At 30.2% G+C, this 20,481-nt stretch overlaps 1 protein-coding gene across 4 annotated transcripts in view; it reads right to left on the bottom strand.

The window, feature by feature from the left end:
* LOC117167208 overlaps positions 1-5,085 on the bottom strand; it is a 46,442-nt gene extending 41,357 nt beyond the window's left edge. For 2 of the 4 annotated variants that reach the window (XM_033351958.1, XM_033351959.1), the window contains exon 1: positions 4,542-5,085. The gene's annotated coding sequence lies outside the window, so the exon portion shown is untranslated. The remainder of the gene's footprint in view (positions 1-4,541) is intronic. The other 2 variants (XM_033351960.1, XM_033351961.1) reach the window with 1 other exon arrangement.
* Positions 5,086-20,481: the final 15,396 nt, after the last annotated feature.

Here is a 20,481-nt window from a genome sequence, read left to right as displayed (position 1 = left end):
AATTAAAAATGAATTCTTCAGAAAATATTTTGTTTTTAAACCCAAAACATATATTCTTTTAAACCAAGAAGATTATTTTCTGCTACGACGAATTTTCGACAAAATAGATGAAGATTAAACTAAAGAAGATAAATTTGAAGTTGAAAAAGTTATTTAAAATAAAAAAGAAAGTAATTTACAACAAAATAGTCAAACTTTCAACAAAAGACATGAATTTTGAAGAAAAAAGATTAATTTTCTACCAAAAAAGATGAATTTTCAACAAAATATGGAAATATTCTACCAGATAATTCAGTTTTCAACTCACAAAGAAAAATTGTTAACGTAATTTTCAGTCAAAGGAATTTGCAACGAAATAGTTAAACTTTCAATTAAATGCGTTATATTATATTATATTTCTACAAAAAATATTTTTGATTTCGTTCAAACATAGTTGATTTGAATCACAAAATAAGAATTTTTGACAAATCACGTGAATCCTTAAATGAAAACAGATCCATTTTAAAAGCAAAAAGAGCATTTTTCAAGAAGATTAAATTTTCTACCAAAAAAACTTTTTTGGTCAGTAAAAAAAACCGATATCCCAAATTTTGAATTTTTAAGACAAAAGACGAATTTACTACAAATACAAATTGTATGCGAACAATTTGAATTTTATCCTAAAAGAATCGAATTTCCAACCAAATAAGTAAATTTTTAAACAAAATAGTCAACTATTCAACCAAAAAATGGACTTTTTACTGATATGAAAAATATTTAAGCATAACAATGGATTTTTAACTAAATAGTTTAATTTTTAACAAAACACATAAATTTTCTACCCAAAAAGACTAATTTTCAACAAAGAAGCGTGTTTTCTACAAAATGGTTAAATCGCCAATGAAAAAATATTAATTTTTAACTGGACAGTGACACTTTCAGTAAAAAAAGTGAATTTTTTACAAAAGTCGATTTTTCAAACCGAAAAGTCGGGTTTTTAACAAAAGAGTTGATTTTCTAATCAGGAACGAAACATATCAAAATTCATTTAAAAAAAGTTATTTTTTAGTACAACATGATAAAGTTTTAACAAAATAGTTGAATTTGGAATTAAAAAGAATTACTTTCTGAGAAAATTGTTGCATGTTCGACAAAATAATAACATTTGTAATCAAAAGCTGAATCCTCAATCAAGTTGTTTAATTTCGCACCATGTCCCGCTTTCCCCTATTAGAAACTTTGTATAAAAATCAGCCTCTAAAATAAAGTCTGACATTCATTTTACAGAAAACAGTAGTAAAACCTTTTGGATTTTATTCAGGAAAAAGAAATCAAATTATAAAATATGAAACGATGAGTTGTCCAGTTTCTCCAAGGTGTCCCGGTTAGCCCCGTTTTAAACTTCATTCTCAATTTGAATTACAGAAATTACTGAAATCTTAACTTCAGAGTAACAAAAATTGGAAGAAGTTTTGAGTAACGGAAAATTTCTCACAATAAAAAAATAATGTATTTATTTAAATATTCACTAATCATATATAATCAATATGGGCTTATTGAATAGAGATATTTGATATCTCCCCAAATATTATGGAAAATAATCATGCATCATTCACTAACGAAAAAGTATTTTTTACGTAATTTTTCAAAAGCCGATAATGTTAGTTATTCACTACCATGTATGGCCTTTTATTTTCTTTAAATGAATTTGAAAATATATATGTATTATGAAAACAATTTAATAATAAATAAAATAAATATCTTCAATTACTATGAACTGGTCAGTTATAAATATTGTATATTAAGTCCAAACTTTAATCAAATGATTTATTCTTTTAGGAACCGATATCGACATTTCGAATTGTGATGAGAATTTATTAGATTGTAGAGGGACTGTTTAATATGTAAGTGGAAGTAGTGGGCGTTCGGCTGTTTTGAACTGAACATTCATTCTTTTTCAAGCCTACAACTCAAGCACTCTTTCATTTTGGACAAAGAATCTTTAGCACGGTGTATTATTTTTTACTCATAAATTTATAATCGTCTACTAAATTTCTCTCTTTATGGAATTTTTAATTATAAAGTTTCCATTTTATTTCTGTTATGTATTCATGAGCTAATTATTGTTAAAGCGTACTGCACATTCATCAACTATTATGATAAACTTTAGTAATTTTAAATTAAAACATTTAAAATTTAATAATTTCAAATCTAGAACCTTCAATATTGATCAATTTCAAATCCAAGCAATTCAATAGCAATTAAATTCAAGCAATTCAATAGAATTTTGAGGTCGTAGATCGAAAGACGCTATAAGATTGAGAAATTTATACCTGGAATTGTTTAAACTTAAATTTAAAATATCTGAAGTATTACAAAAAAAAATATAAAATGAAAGAATTGAAATTAGAGCGTTAAAATTTGATCAGTTTTAAGTTGAAGTATTCAAAATTTAAGAATAGGAAATTCGAAGTTGTTAGAATTAAAAAATATTTCAATGAAGCGTTTTAAGTACTTGAATCCAAAATCAGGTCTCCGGAAAGAAAGTTCTCTAAAAGTTTATGAACTGAAATTATATTATCAGTCATGTCTTATGAAAGAAAAAAGATTATTTTGTATTAAAAAAGTACAAAACTCGCGAAAAATTATTATTTTAACATTATTTTTCATAGTAACCCCTCTACGTAATGCTTTTTCTATAGTAAGCGAGTGTATGGCTAACATTGTGTAACGCTCGAGGTGCCCCCCCCCCCCCTAAAGGGTTTACGTATTTTTTTAACGGCTCCTTACCAAGTTTTTAAGATTGTCTAAATTTGAATAAATCATGGCTTTCATTATCGGAGAAAATATAACCTACAATTCTTCTGTATCCAATTTTGAAAATAAGTATATAACCGTCCAATATATTTATTTATTTGAAAAATGTTTTTTTTTTGTCATATTACTTGAACAATTTCTGCAATGAAAGAAATTACTTTACAAGTTGGAAACATGAAAGTAGTAGAGAATGTTTTTCTCGAAATAATTATAAACCATTAGTTATTAATATGCAACCATTTTTCAAAAATTGGAAAAATCCATAATAAGAAAAATTGTCATTGCAAAAAACTTTGCTAAAGCAATGTTTTTTGGAAGTTTTAAAATTTTTTCATTCAGCTCATTGTTTTTTATTCAAAATTACATCATGATTAATATTATTTTGATTCCTCAAATCATAAAAAACTCATTTTTTCAGAGATCTTATTTTTGGCACGACAACTTGTTGAACAGTTTTCAGACAAATATCGGATGTCTGAAAGAAATAGTTTTTTCTATGATTTTGAGAATAAAAATAATATTACTTAGAATGTAATTCCAAACAAAAAATATTATTTTAAATGAAAAAATTTCAAAACTTACATGAAAAATTAATTTAATTATGTTTTTGCAATTCAATGTTTTCTTATTACCGCTTCTTAACAATTTTTGAGAAATGGTTGAATTTTAATAATTGATTACTTATTTTTCAGGAAAAAAATTCTGTATACAATTCTTTGGTTGGAAATTTTAAAAATAAATTTTCAATGGCTGAAATCGTTAAAACGATTTTGTTTGAATGAGAACATTTTTTAAACAAATAACTTTAGTTAAAGATTATTTACGGATTATAAGAAATGGAAACAATAAAGTGGCAGAGAATGTTTTCTCCGAAAAATATATCACGATTAATTCGAATGAACCATTTTTAAAAAATTGGTAAGAAGCGGCAGTAAGAAATTGTTAATATTATTCCAATTCTTTAAATCATGGACAACTTTTTTCACTGAGTCCTGATTTTTGGCACGATAACTATACCTTAATATCGCAAAAATATGGAGATTTTTTAATATACTAATTGTAGACAACTTAAACCATTTCCTTTTAGAAACGTTTAAAATGGTTTAATTTTTAAATCTAGCTGATTAGAATATCAAAATGTTTAAATTTGAATGGTTGCAACTAGAATCTACTAAAGTTTAAAAAATTTAAACTTAAAAACCTTCAAAATAGAAAATCTTTTACTTAAAACTTTGAAATTCAAAATTCCCAGATTATTCAATTTTAAATCAAAGTTCCTTATAATACTCTCAAAACAGGAACTATTTTAATGCAATAAATTAATTAATTTGATAGCAAACCATTTTAAAATTCTCAAATTGTTGACAACCCACACATGGTTCAGACTTCGATTAGCATTAAAATTTCACAATAAGTTGCGAAAAGAACTAAAATCACTTCTTTCCCAATGACATTGATTATAAATTAAATTCAAGACTACCGCCTCCACTATGGCATTCCACCTGATAAAAATCTTTCTTAACAAAAAAATGATGTTGAGAAAAGTGAATCGAGGTAAATAAACATTAAACATGGGCGCAGACTAATGAATTAAATTCCTCTCTCTATATCCAGTTGTTAAAGTGAGTGATAAACGTGAGCGGGTGGGTCGGTCCATAATCTATTCACAGGCACACAGTCTCTCTCACACTGCCAATGAAAGAAAAACCCTCGCATACAAATGTCCTTCGGCGGTTGATACCTACCTACACCCTGTCGCAAAATCTCGTCTCCGCAATGATAGTCTGCGTGATATTTCCTCCTATTCTTCTTGGAGGTTCGCGGGTTTACACACGCGCGCATTCACACTCGCGGGAGCCCACACACGCAAGCGCGCGCACTGCGCACCGTTCACTGCTGCGCGCCCACTCGTGCGCGCGCACGCGCAACAACACGCTTAACCGCAAATTCGCTCAAGCGCAGACGCACCACAAGCGCGGCACCCTTGATTCAAGTTTCACACACGAGCGCGGCTCCCACGCTCGATCACTTGTACAAACATTGCGCTCACCGCAATTTCTGCCCAATAATTCTGAAAATCCACTGCCGGCTTCACACTTAGTATACGACGTGGCTTATTTAACAATCTTCTTTTTAAATTTGACGAAATTTGATAAGAGATGATGGATTTTAAAGAGAGAAGAGATAAGAGAGGTTGTCGCGCGATCGCTGAAACTGAGAATGGGCGCACCGCGGATCTTGGACCAGCGCTGATCGTTGTGCATGGATAACTCGTATGGGGACTCGCCTCCGCCAAGTCCACAGTGGGGACTGTCTCTGTCTCTCAGTTTCCACATAGCATAGCCATGTAAGGAACACGGGACGACGTTCTCTCCGCGGCCCGTACGCCCACTTGCAGCTTCGAGCAGGTATCGTCGCGTATAACGAGTAAGAAAGTCACTCTTTTGCTCTCCCCCCTAACCACCCCCCTCGACCACCACCCCACCCCATCTAAGGATACGTCAAACCGACGCCCGCTTTCCGGTCTCTTAACGCAATCGACCACCATCGCCGATAAAATTCGGAGATCGTGAGATCTTTTTGAATGGGAGAGGTCATAACTTTGAAGGTATAAGGGGGATACCTTTTTGGATAGGTAGGAGTTCGTTATTCATTCATATCGAGTGCTACTGTGGGTTTATCCGTTCCTACTTTTCTTTTACTTGAACCTATACAAAATCAGGTTTAGCTTCTTCAATTCGCTACTGCAGGAGTCGATCAAGACTAAAATTTTATTTTCAAACTTAAAAATGGGTTCAATCATTAAAAGAAAAAATATATTTACAACGTGTCTACTCAAATTCTAAAAAAAAACTTCTGACAATTCCAAGATTTCTCCAGGTGAAATTCTTCCTAACGCACTTTTAAGTGTATTAAGTATCGCATTTTGTTAAACAATTCTGCCCCTACATCCTTTCAAATCATTACATAATACTTGAATTCCTTTAATTATCCACCTGTAAATGTTTTAATTGTAATTAACTAAATTTATAAAATACTTAGGAATCATAACAGTTTTCACGAAAATAGAGGAAAAAATTCTTCTGAGTAAAGTCATTTTTGTTACTATCTTAAATTCAATTTTAAACGCAATAAATTATTAAAACTTCAAGTAAAAGTATCGCATTTTCAAAAAAAAGGGTTAAATTTTTATCCATATAGTAGAATTTTTAACCAAAAACATGATTTTTCAACCACGAAGAATAATTTTTTACATAGAAAACGAATTTTCAACAAAATAGTTAAATTTTCAATTAATAACATGAATTTTTAACTAAAATGATTCATCTTCAACAACAAAAAATGACTTTTTTAGAAAGATTTGCAACTTTCACCCAAGCAGTTGAATTAAAAAAAAGATTAATTCTTAATAAAAAATCTAACATTTGATATTTCAAGAAAAAAAATACTCATATTTTAAACCAAAAACAGGTTAATTCGATAAAAAAAGACGTCTTTTCAACAAAATAGTTGAATCCTTAATAAAAATGGATCACTTTTCAAGAAAAAGGTTTTATTTTTAACCAAAAACGATTAGGTTTTTACCAAAGAAGATGAATTTCCAAACCAAAAGGAAGAATTTTCTAGTTAATAGTTCTATTTTCACGTCAAAAGTATGAAATTTCAAGAACAATATCAATTCCAACCGAACAGTTGAATTTTAAAAAAAATAGTTGTACCCTTGAGCAAATAAAATTAATTGAAAAAATAAAAATATGAATTTTAAACAAAAAAGTTACATTAACACCAAACATTTGAATGTTCAAACATGTAGATGAATTCTCTCCCTAAACCGATTAATATATGAAAAACGCACGTATATGAATTTTCAACAAGAAAGTTGATTTTTAATTAATAAGATGAATTTCCAACCAAATAGTTGAAATTTAAGTCAAAAAGATTAGTTTTCTACAAAAAAATTACACTCACAACCCGAAAACATGAATTGTCAAAAGAATAATTTCCAAAAGAACAATTGAAATTTCAAGCTAAAAAGACGATTTTTTTACAAAACAGAACTTTTTAGTCAAGAATATCAATTTTGAAGCAAAAGCTTAACTTTCAACTGAATAAATAGTATACAATTTTCGACTATTGAAAAATTCAACACAGTTGCATTTTTAAACCAAAAATATGATTTTTCAAACAAAAAGTTCAGATTCAAACAAATAATTAAATTTTCAAAAAAAAAAAAAAAAACAGTGGAATCCAAAAATATGAATTTTCAACAAAAAATTTCATTGTCAACCGGAATTTTTCTACAAAATATTTGATGTTTTAACCTAAAAATGTGAATTTTCAACAATAAAGTTAATTTTCAATCAAATGGTTTTATTTTTATCAAAATATTTGAATCCTTAATCAAATGAGATTAATTATTATCAACTAAACAATTTTGCATTTTTAAACCGAAAATATGAATTTTCAACAAAAGAGTTAATTTTCCAGTAAATAGTTAAATTTGCAGAAAAATAGTTGAAGCCTCAACCTAAACAGATTAATGTTCAAAAAAAGTAAATATAAGTTTAAACAAAAAAATTAATTATCAATCAAACAGTTTTGAATTTTTAAACAAACTGTTGCATTTATAATAAAAATTAATTAAATTTCTACCAAAAGAAACTAATTTTTCACCCAAAAAGTTACATGAATTTTCAACCAGGAAAGATTTTCCAGTCAAGAAAGAAGAAAAATTAAACTTATTCATTTTCTTTTAGGTTAGTGAATATGATAAAAAGCAATTTGATTTAAATAAGTTCAAATCCCTGGCCAACAAAATTCGCTGGCATTTGCAGGATCTTCAGGTTTTCCAGCTGAGTAGACACCCTGGATTTTCTAAACTTTTAGTCAAGAAAGAAGAAAAATTCAACTTATTCATTTTCTTTTAAGTTAGTGAATATGATAAAAAGCAATTTGATTTAAATAAGTTCAAATCCCTGGCCAACAAAGTTCCCTGGCATTTGCAGGATCTTCAGGTTTTCCAGCTGAGTAGACACCCTGGATTTTCTAAAGTTTTATTCAGTGAAATTGTTTTTTTTTCCTCGGTAAATATTTCTGATCACTTTACTTAGAGTTTAGAAATTCTGAGCAAACTCGGGCTAAAGTTATCGAAGTCACATGAAGTCATGGCAATTATTTGAAATCATAGTGTCAGTTTAAAAAGAATTTAAATTTATTGTAATTATGCTGATAAATAAACGAAATAGAAATACATCGAAAAATGCACATTAATTGGGTTTTCGAAACTACATAGCTAATTTTTCTTGTTCTACAGACTATAATTTTTTTTAATACAAAAATGAAATAGCAACTTCATATAAAAAATCACTAACGTATTTCTCAAAATTCTAGAAAATAACAGAAGAAATCTGAACCTACAAATTAAAATCACACACGACAAGAATCAAGATTCAAAAAATAAAAGACCACGTGGTAAATAAAACAAAGTACAAGATCACAAACCCACAATTGAAATAATTAAAATTTAAAATTAAAAGTAATTTTTATTTCTATAAACGCACCGTTATCATATTAAGCTTTTAAGCCACTTGGCATGATTTTACACGTAAAGCCTATTAACAGAAATAAAATATTTTTAAAAATTAAAAACAAATATAATTCTAATTTTATTTTATAAAGAGATACAATGGTTAGGTACTTTTTTGTGCAAAAATTCAATGTGCAATAAAAAAAGTTCTACTTCACATAATTCACAAAGTTACAAAATTTTAAGATGTAAATCAAAAGAATCATTTTTTTTTAACGAAAACAATATACTTACCTCGAAAAAATAATTATTTCACTACATACAAATCGCACTATTTAAATACTTAAATAAAAGCGAAAACCGAATAAGTCAAAAATTATTTAGTGTCTTATCAGGCTGGACTAAAATGTATACTATTAAAAAGACTTCTGGTTTTTAACGGGGGAAAATAATCTTTAAAAACACGCTATATTCAGTAAGAAAACTATTAATCATGGATTAAATATCTCAAACTAACTATAACCTATTGATTGCACTGTATAAAAAATTCTAGTTTGAAAGATGAACTGATCAAAAAATAATAATTTCGCATAACTAGGCTAAAAAATATTATCATTTAAATTTTAGCTTGAAATGTAAATTTTGCAAAAAAAAAGCAGCTGACTTACAAATTTGTAAAATATATGCATACCTTTTCACATCAAGCTTCCAATCCAGTGGGCACAAAATTTGGCAATGTCTTTACGATATCGCTACGACATCTTTATGACAACTTTACGACATCCTATGTCCATGTCGTTTCGGTGTCTTTGCGATATCGTAAAGACATCGTCAAATCATACTACCTATTTACAATATCGTAAAGACACCTCAACGACATGGACATAGGATGTCGTAAAGTCGTCGCAAAGATGTCGTAACGATGTCGTAAAGACATAGCCAAATTTTGTGCTCACTGGGTAATCTTCGGGAATTAATTCACACGTCATTTAAAAAATGACGTCAAAATTATTGATTACTTGCTTCTACGTAAATTTAATCTGAAATATAAAAAATGCATTATTCAATGCACGCAAGTTATAAATTAAGTAAGTTTCAAATTAAAACGTAAAGAATGATATTTAAATAAAAAGAACATACCTACTTGCAACAAATAAATCACGCAGCGTTACTATAAAAGCTTCACTACTTATATAACAGAAAAACGCCCAATTATTAAAAAAATGTTCAATATTTTCTTAAGCCTGATTTCTGAATTCGCTATAAAAAAAATTTCTTGGAACTTTTCATTTACCGCAACCACTTTATGCCCATCAGCGATACGCATACGTTTTTTATATAGAAGTCCAATATTGTTATGAGATTAACAGTTTTATAACTTTAAAGCGTTAAATAATAATTCATTTCACTTATAATATGTTTTCTCCTTAACAACATCAACTTTATTCAGGGTAGGCGTTCGTAAACGGAAAATAATATGTAGTTCTAACAGAAAAATAATGAAAAATAAAATCAATAAAAATAAAATATACTTGAGTGAAGTAATTGGGATTCGAAGAATTGCAGGTTATCGTTAAAGCAGGATAACAGTTAGGTGATTACTACCAAGTGAGGTCAACTTTCCGTGGTCACAGGCCTGTAACGTGCAGCCTCTAGCAAAACCGCCTGGAGATATCTGCAATTCACCACGGAAAGTTTACCTCAGTTTGGAGCAGATGTAACGAAGCCCTAGAGGGCACGGGAGTAATACCCCCTCCCCTAAAAATCGACGAGGGAGGAGCAACATATTGATTTGCCACCCTCTGAGATCGAATGATTAAATTCATCTGATCGTCGGAACTGGAATTCTTTCAATACTTTCTTCTAGAAGCCTTTCTGAAATCTTCTAAATCTATCCGAAATCTTTGCAAAATATTTGTGATTTCATGTAAATCTTTTTCAAATCCATAAGAAAAACATTAAAATATTTTAAACCTATCTGAAATCTTTGGGAAGTCATTGAAATCTTTAACTCTTTTGTAATGTATCTAAAATCTTTGTAAAATAATTGAAATCTTTCCTGAAATCAGTTCTGTTCATATATGAAATATTCTTGACATATTTGGTAATATTTGTGATATTATTAAAATCTTTGGGAAATCATAGAAGTTTTTGTGAACTCTTTTAAATCTATCAGAAATTTATGAAATTTTTGCACAATCTTTAAAATTTATCTGAAATCTTTCCGAAATGTTTGAAATTTTGGTTCAGTCTTTGAAATCTATCTGAAATATTTGTGAAATAATAAAAGTATTTGTGAAATCTTTTAAATCTATCTGAAAAATTTTGCAAAATATTTTAAATATTTGTTAATAGTTGTGGAATTATTTAAATCTTTGTGAAGTCTTTCGGAAATAATTGAAATATTTGAAATATTCAGTAATATGTGTGAAATTACTTAAACCTTTGTGAAATATTGGAAATATTTGTGAAATCAGTAGGAAATCATAGCAATCTTTGCTCAATCTTTGAAACCTTTGGGAAATCATTGAAATCTTTGTGAATTCTATAGAAATCTTTACGAAGTCTTTGCTAAATCTTTAAAAATCTTTGCCAAATATTTAAAATATTTTTGAAATATTCACTATTATTTGTAAATTTATGTAAATCTTTGTGAAATCTTGGAGAAATGATTGAATTTTTTGTGAAGTCTTTTAAATCTATCTGAAATCTTTGAAATCTTTGCGAAATAATAGAAGTCTTTATGAAATCTTTAAAATATATCTGAAATCTTTGTAAAATCATTAGGAAATCTTTGTAAAATCATTAGGAAATCTTTGAAATCTATCTGAAACCTTTGTGAAATCTTTATGAAATATTTGAAAAATTATTACAATCTTTGTAAAATTTTTGTAATCTATCCAAAATCTTTGAGAAATTTTGGAAATCTTTGTGAAATCTTTTAAATCTATTCGAAATTTTGCAAGATATTTGAAATATTCGGTAATACTCGTGAATTTATTTAAATCTTTGTCAAATCTTGGAAATATTTGTGAAATCAGTAAGAAACCTTTGCAAGCTTTGCTCAACCTTTGAAACGTTTGGGAAACCATTGAAATCTTTCTGAATTCTATAGAAATCTTTGCGAAATATTTGAAATATTTGTTGCGCAACTAAGTTCCCGCTGTTTGTCAATAGATCGCTCCAGCAGTGTGTACTGGTTGATTTTGACATATTCAAAACACTATGAACCAAGCTTAGACGTATGGTAACCCAAAGGGCACAAAATTTGGCGGCGTCTTTACGACGCCGTTACGACATCTTTACGACAACTTTACGACATCCTATGTCCATGTCATTTCGGTGTCTTTTCGATATCGTAAAGACATCGTCAGATCATACGACTCATTTACGATATCGTAAAGATACCTTAACGACATGGACATAGGACGTCGTAAAGTTGTCGTAAAGATGTCGTAACGATGTCGTAAAGATGTCGCCAAAATTTGTGCCCAATGGGAAACAAACCGTTTTGACACATAAGTGATTTTGTTTTAGTGTCATATACTTTCGGTTGTGTGAAAATGTATGATTTTATGCCAAATAATCATTATTTGCGGGAAGTGTTGATTTTCTTGTTTCATTCGAAGAAAACGGCAGCTGAATCGCATCGAGAGCTCTAAAAAGTTTACAGCGATGCTGCTCTAAGTGAAACAATGTGTCGTGATTGGTTCCGTCGCTTCAAAGACGGTGATTTCGATGTTGACGACCGTCCGAGTAAAGGAATGCCAAAAACCTTCGAAGACGCTAAATTTTCCAAGCGAATACATCGGTTGGGAATGATTAAAAAAGAAGGCACTTGGGTTCCTAATGATTTGTGCCATTTTGTTCCATATGGACGTTGTTTTTTTGCCTGTGAACAACTGCTTCAGCAGCAAACAAGGAAGGATTTTCTTCATCGCATCGTGATGGGTGCTGAAAAATGGATTTATTACAGCAACCCAAAGAGAAGAAAGTAATGGGGACTGCCCGGTCATGCTTCTAGTCTTCGGTTCAGCTGAATATTCACGCATCAACACTTGCCGCAAATGATTATTTGGCACAAAATCAGAAATTTTCACACAAAAAAAAAGAATACGACGCCAAAACAAAATCACTAATGTGTCAATATGGTTTGTGTACCATGTGTTTAAGCTTGGTTCTTGACGTTTTGAATATGTCAAAATCGACCAGCACTTACTGTTGGAGCCATCTATTGACAAACAGCGGGAACTTAGTTGCGCACCTAATATTTTTGAAATATTCAGTATTATTTTTTAAGTTGTTAAAACCTTTGTGAAATCTTTGAGAAATGATTGAAGTTTTTGTGAAGTCTTTTTAATTCATTTGAAATCGTTGTTAAATAATAGAAGTCTTTGCGAAATCTTTAAAATATATCTGAAATCTTTGCGAAATATTTGTGAAAGCATTAGAAAATCATTGAAATCTTTGGAATCTATCCGAAATCTTTGTGAAATATTTATGAAATCTTTATGATAGCTTTGAAAAATCATTACAATCTTTGTAAAATTGGTTTAATCTATCCGAAATCTTTGCGAAATATTGGAAATCTTTGTGAGATCTTTTAAATCTATGCTAAATATTTGCAAAATGTTTGAAATATTCGGTAGCAGTTGTGAAATTATTTAAATCTTTGTGAAATCTTTCGGAAATCATTCAAATATTCGGGAATATGTGTGAAATTATTGCAATCTTTGTGAAATCTTCGAAACCTTTGGGAAATAATTGAAATCTTTGTGAATTCTATAAAAATCTCTGCGAAGTCTTTGGTAAATCTTTAAAAATCTTTGCCAAATATTAAAAATATTTTTGAAATATTCAGTATTATTTGAAAATTATTTAAATCTTTGTGAAATGTTTGAGAAATGATTGAAGTTGTTGTGAAGTCTCCTAAATCTATCTGAAATCTTTCAAATCTATCCGAAATCTTTGTGAAATATTTATGAAATCTTTGAAAAATTATTACAATCTTTGTAAAAAAATTTTTAATCTATCCGAAATCTTTACGAAATATTTGAAATCTTTATTAAATCTTTTTAATCTATCCGAAATCTTTGCAAAATATTTGAAATATTCAGTAATAGTTGTGAAATTATTTAAATCTTCGTGAAATCTTGGAATTATTTGTGAAATCAGTAAAAGACCATTGCAATCTTGCTCATTGTTTGAAACCTTTGGGGAATCATTGAAATCTTTCTGAATTCTATAGAAATCTTTGCGAAATATTTGAAATATTTTTGAAATATTCGCTATTCTTTGTTAAGTTATTTAAACCCATGTGAAATCTTTTAGAAATGATTGAAGTCTTTTAAATCTATCTGAAATCTTTTGAAATTGTACCATTCAATATAATAAGTATAAGCCCCTGCCCCCCTTTAAAAAAAGGATCCATCGCTTCTGGTTCATCGCCTCAGTTTTTTCTGTACATGTTTTAAAAACTGACGAAAATTTAAAACTAGTTCTTCTAACTATTCTACATATTTTAATTACAAACAGACCCTTATAAGCTGTTTAATTGTAAAGTAAAAATATGAGTCAATTGTAGATTTTAAACCTCAATCAAAATCAAGCCTATTTCATTAGCGCCATATTCAATATTTGTAGCTAGATCTATATGATAAATATCCCTGGTTTAGCTATACATTTTTTCCGTGTAAGAGATATTTTACCCTGGCATTATCAATACTTAAAATTTAGCATTTGTTCCAGAAAAAATTAGATACCTCCTTAACTATATTTGTAATATGTAAAACTCAATCACACTAACGCAAATACAATTACGAATCCGAAAGAGTTTCTACTATAAGGGCTATTCAAAAACTACGTCCATTTTGAAAACTTTTTTTACCGATACCATACTTCGTCACAGATTATCACACAAAATTTGCCCCCCCCCCCCCCAGAATACGTTAAAAATGCGAAAACGCCACTTTTTTTAAGTCCAAATTTGTTCTTTGAATTATATTGATAATCGACTAAAATAAAACACAAAGTATATAAACATAACATTTCAACAGACTATGTTTATCGGGTGATTTTACATCAAAATAGGGGAATAAATTCTTTAAAATAAAGTTCATATTATGTTGCATTTACAACAAAATAGTTGAATTTTTGAGCGAAAGTTGAATTTTCAACCTGCAAAGATGAAATTTTAACTAAATGTTTGAATTTTCAAAAAAAATATTAAACTTTATTTGCAAACTGTTGCATTTTTCAACAAATACTTGAATCTTCAAACAAAAAAGATCAATTTAAAACGAAAAACTTTTTTTTAACAATTATAAATTTTCAATCCAGAGGGATGGATTTTCTATCCAACAGGACGAATTTTCAACAAAATATGTGAGTTCCTAAACAAAAAGGATTACTTTAAACTGAAAAAATTGGATTAAAGTAAAAAAATCTCAACGCCAAAATTTATCAGTTGATATTTCAGTAAAAAGAAGGAAGACGAATTCTCTACAAAACAGAAATTCAATTCAAACCAAAAAAATATGAATTTTCAGTAAGTAGTTGAATTTTTAAACAATAGGATTAATTTTCTGCCAACAAATATGGAATTAGGAAAAAAGACACCAATTTGTGACCAAATAGAGGAGACCATCCTACAATATATAATGATCCTAAAATAAATAATCAGTAATTTATGATACTAATAAATGTAAAATAATTAATTTAAAGTAATTAATAGTTAAGACATGAAACGTGGCTATATATTAAAATTTTAAATCCTTATTTTACTAATATTTGTGTTTAGAATCAATTATTATATAATGTACAGTCATTATTTACTGCAAGGTGGTTGCCCCAAGTCGAATTTTGAAACAAAAACGATAAATGACCAACTAAAAATAGAATAGTTGAATTTTCAGTAAAGAAATTAATTTTCAATAAAAAAAAAACGAATTTTCAACCAAATATTTTAATCTTTAATTCATAGAATGAATGCCTAAAAAAGTAGTTCAACTGTTAACTAAATGTGATATAGTTTAATTTTCAATTTAAATAATTAATTTTCTACGAAAAAAGGAATGTTCAACAGAATAGTTAAATCTTCGCCAATGAAGTAAATCTGTAACAAAGTACTTCAACATTTATGAAAGTATTTGAGTTTTCTACAAAAAAAAAGAAATTCTCAATGAAAAAGTAATGGTTGAATTTTCAACTAGAAACGAGCAGTTTTGAGCTAAATGTGGATGAGTTAAATTTAAAGTTATGAAAATTAATTTCCAACTAAGAAAATAGATGAATTTCCAAAAAAATAGTTAAATCTTCAACCAAGTAGCAGATTTTTAAAACAAATGATATGAATTCTGTACCAAAAATATAATAGCAGACTTTTAAATTAAAAAAAGAATGAACTTTTCAGCACAAATAGTTGTATGTTATTATTGAGCTCTTCAAATGTAGTTGGCATTTAGGCCAAAAACAAGAAAAGGGGTAACTTTCTTGAAAACAGGGGCAATAAGAGGAACTCTTTAAAAAACGGAAAAAGAGAGAAGTGTGATGTCTGTATGTAGATGCTTTACTTGTAAAACAAAATTCCTCTGGAAGTGTGACGTAATTTTTGAACGACTCCTTAATTATATTTCAAAAGTTATCTGAATCTACTCTTTTTAATTACTATTCGAATGCCTATATTTTTATTTAGATAAAACGGCGTTTACTAGAAATTCTTCACGTGCAGCTTGACACGTTTATACATTCACGAATACTGAATATGCACATATATTGACCTGAAAATAAAAAGCATCCTACTCTAATCACAACGCTTACGATCTTTCATGAAGCTAATTCTATTCAAATTACATTCAACAAACATTTTTTAAATTTACATTTAAAAAGAATTAGTCAAATTATATCTTTCCTTTCAGTTTAATACTTTAATTGTGTTAAACATTTAAATTTATTCAACTGATTAAGTTTTAAATAAAAAGCGACCTTTTAGAAAATTGATTTTAAAACTCTATAAATCTAAACATAGGAAAATTAATTTTCAAGAAATAAATTCCTCGGGATACCATTCAATCAATGGAAAAGCTCGAATGCATAAAATTACTTTGATCGAATTAAGCTTCCTTTCTAATTAGCGACATTCTCGGACCTGAAATCTTTTCTTGATTTCCTGAATCCTATATCTATTATTTTTATCTGTTATTAAACAAACGAACAAACAAAAAACGACAATTTTTACCATGTATCATGCTGTGCAATCACAATGTTAATAAAATGTACAGATTAAAAAGGAAAAACGAGCCTAAGAAAATACTCAACCTGCTCTAATAAAATTATACAAAACAATTGTCCACTCGCTGGTATCCAAGCGGTCATTATGCGATTTGAGAAATAATAAATTACAACCTGCCTTCGTACCGGTTCGGACCTTTCGTCCCTGGTATGATGAAAGCAGGAGGGACTCAAAACTCACTTACCATCTGCATGCTTGCGTCTCCTGAGCAGTATAAGCTGTAAAAAAATTAATTAGAGTGTAAATGCATTTCGGTTTGGAAAGAAGTGATCGTAAATTGAGTAAATTGTAAAAAGAACCAATCAATAAGTATTAATATTCGGAGAAGTATAAATCAATTCTACTTACAATATAGATCACCAGCACAATCACAGCACAATCAGATCCAGATCCTTGATTGAACTGAACGCTACATGAAAAGATAAGGAGAACTTAATTAGATTTAAATAGATCTTTTTCTTCATCAAATTCAGAACACAGATTTATCTTTCATAAATTATATTATCATCTTCTAAATTATCTGCTTAAAAATAATTTCCAGGTGCGAAATGCGGGATCTGTTCGGAAATTATTCGAGCTTGTTCTTTAAGTTTGTGCCTAGGTGTGCTATTGTCAAAAGCAGGTATTTAAAATTTAGGGGGAATCATTGTGAGGACCCATACTAAGTGGGATGGCCCTGCGAATTTTTAGTCGAACAGCGTACGCAGTTACGTAAACGTCTACACACGTCCGTATCTCATTAGACAATAAAGAAACGCACCGAACAAAGAGTGTGCATTTAATTTTTCCAAAAGCTAGTCCAGTCTTGTTCGGAATCCATCGTCATGATTCGAAAAGTTTATGGTGATGAGTCTATGAGTCATACTCAAATTTAGAAGAGTGGTTCATGCGATTTAAATGTGGCCATACTTCAGTAGGAACACAGTAAAAAGAAACCCTTCGAGAATAATTGAACTTAATTTCAGGATGGTCTAAAATTTATTAGGTAACTTAATTTATGATATTGAGGTGAACATAAAGTCAGTCTGTCTTGGCGGATAGTGATTTAAGGTCGGAAACGAATTTAAAAGCCGCACGACTGATAATCATTTTTAATAGTAAGTATGAAATGCTAGAAAGTACGTTAGAACGGAGATGAATTTCATTTGATGCGGGCGGAAATCGCTCAAATGCTCCGTGCGCATGACGGCACGTGCGCACGAGTGCGATGCGCGAAGAAGAGTGTTTTTACAGAAAAGAAAAGTTACGCTACGCGAAAATTATGTTAATTTTAAAATACAGTCAACTCTCGTTAATGTGAAACAGAAAGAACCGAAAATTTTGGAGTTAAGGTAAAGAAATAGTGGCATCGTGACAATAACAGTGCATCATAGCCTCTGCTCTAGCGGACCGAGTGAACGGAAAGTATAGTATCCACATAGTATCCGTTCCGTATCATGCAACAAAAACGCAAAAAAAAACAGCAAGATGGGTTTTTAAATTGTTGCAGTTCGGATGCTACATTAAATTTTCAATTAGAATGTCATGGAGTATTTGCAATAGACTTTTTGAAAAAATAAAAATTTAAGCTAGCACCCAGCCAAAATTTTTTGCTACCGACGGATAACGCCTATTAACTGCTACTAAAAGAAGATGTGATTGAAGCCGCCTTCTACCCATGTAAATTATAGTTATTATATTTTTTAAAGTTTTTAACGCTGAAAAAAGCTATTACAATAACGCAGAATCCGGATTGCAACTATTTAAATGTCCGTCTTGCTGTTTTTAAAAAGTTTTTGTTGCATGATACGGAAGGGATCCCTGCTGGAAATAAATGGATAGAGCCCTTATCCGTTTGAATCATTTTCTATCTTCAATATTAAAATGGAAAGAACCGATATATCACCTCTATTATTTTGAATCCCAATCTTCCTATCCGTGCCTATCCGCCACTTTTCCACATGTATCCTTTTCTTTCCACTCCCAATTTCTGTTCTAGTGTTTCTTTCCAAGCGAATCCTTTGCTTATCCAAGCCTATATTTTTCCATCCATAAGGCAATCCAAAATCTTGTCTTTCTTTTGCAATCCCTATCTTCTTATCTCATTTAATTTTTTTCTATCTTTTCTAAAATCTAAGATAGCCCTATCTTCGTGAAGCCCGGTCTTTCTATCTAAAGGAATCCTCCACTTATTCACCTATATCCTTTTCATCCATTGGGCAATAACAAATTTCATTTATCTTTTTTATTCCCTATTTTCCTATCCAAGTGAATCCATTTCTATCTTTTCAGAAACATAAGATAGCCCTATTTTCGTGAATCTCAGTCTTTCTATCTAAATGAATCCACAGCTTATCCACCTCTATCCTTTTCTATCTGCTGGGCAATCTTAAATTTCATCTATCTTTTTTAATCCCTATTTTTCTGTCCAAGTGAAATATAAGATAGCCCTATTTTCTTGAACTCCAGTCTTTCTATCTAAATAAATCCTCCACTTATCCACCTCTATCCTTTTCTATTCGTTGAGCAAACCAAAATTTCGTCTATCATTTTGAATACCTATTTTCCTATTATTCTTCTTGAATCCTAATATTTCTATCCAAATGAATCTTTGGCTTATCCACATCTATCCTTAGCGAGGCGCGCGCCAGTTGACGCACATCCCTTACTTAGTATTGGCAGGTTCACAGTCGGTAGCTGACTGTAAAAGTCAGACACAAGTGAAATCATTTGCACAATCTATAACTGGAGGGTCAGCAGACGCCTTTGCAGCGTTCGAACTTTGAATAGTAATTCGTAGAGCTGGGGAATTTTGTTGTTAGGTATATAAACCCTTGGCAGTTTAATACGTACTATTTTTCGGGATTTTGAAATTCGAAATATACTATTTTTGAAACGGATAAGAATACTAAATTTGTGAGTGGATTCAAATGGATAGAAATTAAATCGATATATCGTTCATAGTGAGAAGTCTATGGCACATAAAGGTAGGTATTTGTGAACTACCAAAATAGAAAAAGACAGGCCCATGAGGCTACAAGGGATAGCCAGTGATAGAGAAAGATAGACGATTGTGAATAGCATGGATACAAAAAGATAGACAGTTGTGACTGTAAAGGATAGATTCAGGGATAGTACTAAGTACACGCGACGGATAGAGCGTAGAAAGAAAAAGATAGAGTTTGTGGGATGCAAAGTGAGTATTTGGGAAGGATTGAATATCTCTATCTTTTTTTATCCATACGTTTCTATCTTTTTGAATCTTTTTACTTCCAGCAGGGATACTATGTGGATATGACAAGGATACGCTGTAGAGTATCCTTCCCGCTTAGTCGGTCCGCTAGGCGGCACATTCCTGCCAAGACCGCAAAGTTGCTGCAGATGAAAAACCGAGGGTTAACGAGGGTTCACTATAGAGCTCCTTTAGCAAAAATGATATGGTCTAAATTAATAATATGATAACACTACTGTGCAAATTTTCTTTTTTTATGCGAATAAGATGTCACCTAATGTTTTCGAATGGATTTTTCGTGCTGAAGCCGAATCGGGGTTCTAAAACTTCCCATCCCGTCACGTTTTTGAGAAAATAGGGATTGAAATCCCTAAAAACGGCGTTTTGAGCCATTTTTGAAAAACTGTAGAGCTGAACTATGACGTTCTACAAACTTCGCTGATATCAAAAATTAAAGGCTGAAACAATCCCTTTGAAATGAGCCGTATGCCAAATTAATCGCATGAGCCCTTAGAACGGAGGGTGAAAGACAAGATTTTGGATTGCCTTATGGATGGAAAAATATAGGCTTGGATAAGCGAAGGATTCACTTGGAAAGAAAAGGATACGTGTGGAAAAGTGGCGGATAGGCATGGATAGGAAGATTGGGATTCAAAA

Source organism: Belonocnema kinseyi, chromosome 2 (genome assembly GCF_010883055.1).
Source record: "Belonocnema kinseyi isolate 2016_QV_RU_SX_M_011 chromosome 2, B_treatae_v1, whole genome shotgun sequence".
Classification (NCBI taxonomy): domain Eukaryota; kingdom Metazoa; phylum Arthropoda; class Insecta; order Hymenoptera; family Cynipidae; genus Belonocnema; species Belonocnema kinseyi.
The sequence above is the reverse complement of the archived record's forward strand: the minus strand, read 5'-3'. Positions and strand labels throughout refer to the sequence as shown.